Source organism: Capsicum annuum, chromosome 3 (assembly GCF_002878395.1).
Source record: "Capsicum annuum cultivar UCD-10X-F1 chromosome 3, UCD10Xv1.1, whole genome shotgun sequence".
NCBI classification, from domain to species: domain Eukaryota; kingdom Viridiplantae; phylum Streptophyta; class Magnoliopsida; order Solanales; family Solanaceae; genus Capsicum; species Capsicum annuum.
The window spans coordinates 15,794,921-15,801,128 of record NC_061113.1 but is presented as its reverse complement, the minus strand read 5'-3'; positions in this window follow the sequence as shown (position 1 = coordinate 15,801,128).

The following is a 6,208-nucleotide window of genomic DNA, read 5'->3' as shown; positions in this document are numbered from 1 at the left end:
ATGTTTTCAAAGAATTCAGCATTGTCTGATTCAATTACCGTATTTTCATAAATCCGAACATCCGGATATTAATGAAAATACGGTAATTGAATCAGACAATGCTGAATTCTTTGAAAACATTTATCTGTATAAAACTAGACATGAACAGTCTATTGGAGGATCTAAACGACCTCGAGATGAACCAAGTAAGAATGTACATAATGAAGAAAATCCAAGATGTAGTACACGTCAAAGAACGTCAACTTCATTTGGATCGAATTTTGTAACATTTCTCTTAGAAAATGAGCCTCAAACATTTAAAGAAGCGATGTCATCGTCAGACTCATCCTTTTGGAAAGAGGTAGTCAATAGAGAGATAGATTCAATCTTAAGCAACCATACAAGGGAATTGGTTAACCTTCCTCCCAGAAATAAACCTTTAGGTTCTAAATGAATCTTCAAAAGGAAAATGAAGGCAGATGGTACTATCGACAAATACAAAGCAAAACTTGTAGTAAAAGGCTTCAAATAGAAGAAAGGCCTTGATTACTTTGATACATACTCGCCAGTAATAAGGATAACCTCGATTCGAATGTTAATTGCCTTGGCAACGGTATATGATCTTCAAATCCATTAAATGGATGTGAAGATCGCATTCCTAAATGGAGATTTGGAGGAAGAAATATACATGGAATAACCTGAGGGTTTTGTGGTTCCAGAAAAAGAAAATAAGGTGTGTAAACTTGTTAAGTCACTTTATGGACTAAACCAAGCACCTAACCAATGACATGCAAAGTTTGACCAAACCATGTTGGCAAACGGATAAAAGATAAATGAATGTGATAAATGTATATATATTAAAGACACACCAAATCATCAAGTCATTGTTTGTTTATATGAGGATGATATGTTGATCATCAGTAGAGACATTTCTGACATAAATGCAACAAAATGAATGCTCGAGAGCAAGTTTGATATGAAAGACCTTGGAGTTGCAGATGTGATCTTAGGTATAAGAATCCATCGAACTCCACAAGAGTTAGCATTGTCACAGTCTCGTTATATCGAAAAAGTACTTGACAAGTTCAAGTAGATGGAATTCAGTATTGCCAAGACTCTATTGGATGTGAACTTTGCAATTCGAAAGAATGAAGGTGAAAGTGACTCGTAATTGGAGTACGCAAGAGTATTGGGATGTTTAATGTATATAATAAACTGTACATGACCAGACATAGCATGTGCTATTAGTAAATTGAGTCGGTACATGAGTAATCCCAACAAAACTCATTGGATAGCATTGAAAAGAGTTTTGGGGTATCTTAAATACACTTAAGATTATGCTTTGCATTATAATAAATATCCTGCAGTACTTGAAGGATATAGTGATGCAAATTGGATCACCGGATCGAATGAAGTAAAATCCACAAGTGGATATGTATTTACTATCGGTGGAGGATCAGTTTCTTAGAAATCATCCAAACAGACTTGTATCGCTCGCTCTACAATGGAATTTGAATTTATCACATTGGATAAAGTCGGTGAAGAAGCAGACTCCGAAATTTCTTAGAAGATATTCCTTATTGGCCTAATCCAGTGGCACCAGAATGTATACATTGTAATAGCCAAGCGACAATAGGTAGGGCAGGGAGCATGATGTACAACGGTAAATCTCGTCACATACGACGAAGACACAATACCGCTAGGAAACTTCTCTCTAGTGGAATTATCACTGTAGACTATGTAAAGTCAAAGGATAATGTGTCGGATCCACTTACAAATGACCTATCTAGAAAAGGAGTTGAACGGACATCCAAGGGAATGGGTTTAAGGCCTAAGACAAGTCAGCACGGCGGTAACTCTACCTAGCAGACTTGAGATCCCAAGAGCTAGGTTCAAGGAGATCAAACAAAGTTGTGTCTGACAGGTTCAACATTGTCAATTACCCAACTCATTCTCATGATGTAGACAATGTATAGTAAACTAAGATAAGACTTAAGGTGAAAAGTCTTTTAATGATTATCTAAATTTGGCAGATTTGACCAAATAGTTTAGTCTACAGGATTGAACATTTAGAAATCACCTATGCGAGGGTGAAGTGAAAGCCGCTTCAAGGAGAATGTTAGTAAAGGCCTATTCTCTAAGCTCTCATGAAACTGGGACGAGTTCATGGCCGAAAAAAATAAAACCATGAGAAACATAAACGTTAAAAGGCTGGTTGAGTGACATGTATTGTCTAGGTGTACATTAAAGCTTGATGGTTCAAATATATCTAATCTATCGATTGATCGAGTGCATCCGATGCATATTCACTACGGAATGTTCAAAGGGAAACCCACTTATCCAGATGCAATCAGTCTTTGCTTGATGATCACATACTTGTCCGTAAAATTTTTACGAAAAATAGCCATTCCCCATTCATGTGTGGGATTGTTGGGTTCATAGTAAATGAGAAGTGTAAATGGAAAATGAAGAAAAACCAAGTAGAGGAGGAAAATTGAGATCACACCAATATGGAAAGTGTACTCAAAAATAGGAAAGCTTACTAAATTCTCCCATATTGGTGGGAGAAAGAAGCTTTAAAGTGTTTATATTGTGAAACACACTCCCACATGGATAAGCGAGGCAAGGAATAAGAGATGCCTTCACCGTTGTCATCGTCGCTCGCTCGGCTCGATTTCGGATTTGGATCGATCGATGAGATCTATCTTTTTGGACAAACTTTATTTGAATTCCGAAGAATGCCAAGGAAAAATGCAGTAAATTTTTACTGTAGAGCTTAAGAACTCCATTTATATACATGCAGTAACAGTGAAACAGTAACAGATGCAATGGTTTGAACAAGAAATGTTTCGAACTGATATTTAGTTTCAGAAGGATGCAACCCTTTTGAAAATGACACAATGTTTCGTGAACTGACATGATTGTTTCGGAACAAACACACTGATTCGCATGAAATGACATAACTCTTTCGGAACAAACACACTCCTTGATGAACAGACATGAATTTACAGAAAAGATGCAACCTTTGAAGTGAGAAGAGGCATGTTATGGCTATAAAAACCTGCTTTCTTCCACGGGTTTTGGAATGAAAATTTCAGAATACAAAATTACTTCTTGTCTTCCAAATTATTTAGTGTGATCAATCAAAACGTTCTGTGCGTTCGAAGATATTCCAACCGTTTGAGGTACCACTGCAGTTGGTCTGTTTAGCCATTTTATTCTGGGAGAAAAAATTCCACAACCTCGGGTACAGTGAGGGGAATTATTTCCTTAAGGAAACTCCGTGAATTCGGATGACTTGGCTATTTATGTTTCATCTTAATTTCTGAAATAATAAAATACACCTCCTGGAAAGGTCATTTTGATCTTGTGTTGAGGGTATTTTATATAGTTCATTGTGTTCTTGTTTATACTTGAACTCTAGTTGAAGTTATTGTTCTGCATATACTGATTCTGTGTACCCGAAGTACAAACAAAAATAACACTGTCATTACTATTTTATATAATTATTTAATATTAAAAGTACAAAAAAAATATAATAATTTTTTTTATTTTATAAATCAGACAAATAAATTAAAATAACTCCTTTTAGTCCAGCAGTAAGTAATATGAATTTGATGGAGCACATTCTATCAAATTACGTGGTATGTTTTGGTTGATAACAGTTAATTTGAGATTCCATCATATTCAAAATATTTATCATCCTTAGTAAAATTATCAGTCTCAAAATATTGTCATTTTAAAAATTAAGATAAAAAATTAAGTATTTTTTTTTTTCATTTTACCCTATGTATTTATTGCAACAGTTAAGAGGGTATCATTGATTGAGTTGACAAAAATACATACATTTATTGAGCAAGAATAATATGGTGAAATATTTTAAGAGGTAAAATATACAATGAAATGTAATCTTTATTAAAATTTTTTGTTTTTCATTTTACCCTATGTATTTATTGCAACAGTTAAGAGGGTATCATTGATTGAGTTGACAAAAATACATACATTTATTGAGCAAGAATAATATGGTGAAATATTTTAAGAGGTAAAATATACAATGAAATGTAATCTTTATTAATATTTTCTTAAAAAACATATCTTTATTGGATTTTTATGGTCAAAGCATTTCACCATCTTTTTTTTTTTTTTTTTCATAAAAGCCAAATTGAGAAAAGAAAAAAGATTACTATACTACTTCAAAACACCGACCAACGTAACACACTTGACGTTTTCTTATGCTAAATTTATAGAGGCAACTTCTCTAAACCATATTGTTTCTCTCATCACCACGTGGATTAAAATTAGAGTCCTTCAGTATAAATAAGACAAATCAATTATTATTATTATTATTATTATTATTATTATTGTCACACCCCTTTGTTAACTCCAAAAGATTCGATTTTAATTTTGAAAGAGTTTTTATTATTAAAGTGACAAAAGATTAAAAATTTATTTCAAAAAAGGATTCATTAGTTTCAAAACTCAGAGTCGTCACTTGGCATAAATCAGGTGTGCCAAGTCACCTGTGGATATCCTTTTTCAAAAGGGTTTTGACTCTATAAAACTGATCCGCGAACAAAGATTCCAACTAAGGAATTCTGTTGATCGAGGGGAAGGTGTTAGGCACCCCTCGATCCCGTGGTTCGACCACAGTAGCTTGGTGGAGTATATCGGCTAATTTGGATACTATGAATGTATAAACCATACCAAACATAAATAAAACGATCAATCAAGCAAACAAATCCAAAAAAAATGTCTAGTCCAATTATACAGTCCAAAATAGAAAAAGAATGCGAAAATGTAAATCCTATTCTACCCTACACTAATTTTATACTACGCTCCCATGCTACCCGATGCCTCGGGCCTTCATCATGGACGTCTTCCAAATATAAAATACTTCAGAGCATTCCCCGGCGAATAAATACAAGTGATCGCGGGTCATTTCCCGATTAAATGAATACATTTCCAAATGAAAGAAGTAAAACCAAACCGTTCAACTCAAATTCCACATCCAAACATTCAACAAGAAAACTTATTCCTAAATTTTTGCCTACCCGAACCAACATTCGCCTATCCATTTCAACATATCATAATTTTATCACATTCCAACAATATTCATGCTCATTACGAATTAAACAAAACAACAATAAACCAAAGCTAATCTAAATTCAACTTTTTTATCAATTTCTTAATTTCATCCCCCAAATCCATTTTTAACCACATTATTAAACCAGTTCAACTATCAAATCACTTTTCAAAATTCGAAACCAACAACACATACCCCAACGAAGATTCAAACATTTAAGCATACCAATCATTCATATCCACAACAACAATTAACATTTTTGCTCGAAATATTCAAAACCGCACCACAAAATCACGATATTAACCAACTTCGATATAATAAAAAGTAGAGTTGAGAGATGGACCTTTGAAGAATCGATTTCGTTGATAATAAAATCAAGAAAGCCCGGACTATAGAATTCCTAATAGGACCTCAACAATGACGAACTCCAACTCTGTATTGAAAAATTTGAGACCCAAAACTGAAGCTCCGTAAATCTAATCGAACCCGAAAATCGACATTGTTCATGGTACTGTTCACAATACTGTCCACGACACTGTTCACGATACTGTTTCTCTCTCAATTTTTTTCTCTCTCGCGCGATTCTCTCTTCTCTCCCTCGATTTTTTTGTTCTTCTTGTGAGGAAGATGATTTGGTGATTGTTGTTATTGTGGAGAAGATAATGATGAAAGAATGAGCCTCTCCCTTTTCCCCTTTTAGAATTTTCCTTTTATATTTTTTAGTTGGTTTTTCTTTTTCTTTATTTATTATCCTATGTACAACAACAACAAACCCAGTGTATTCCCACATAGTGGGGTCTGGGGAGGGTAAGATGTACGCAGTCCATACCTCTACCTCTAAAGAAGTAGAAAGGTTGTTTCCGATAGACCCCCGGCTCAAGACACAAAATACTACACAAATACATAGTAAAGCATGGAATAAGATGGCATAACATAAATACGACACCCACAAGTAATAGAAAACAGAGAAAAGTAAACATATTCGTAATAAAGCATGAAACAAGGTATCATAACAAGAATAATACCCCCACCAAGTAATTTCCTACACTAGCGACCCAAACTGACCCTAGCCTTCTGCCCTAATTCGCGTCCTCCATCTGGGGTCATGTCCTCAGTGAGCTGTAACTGCTCCATGTCCCGCCTAAT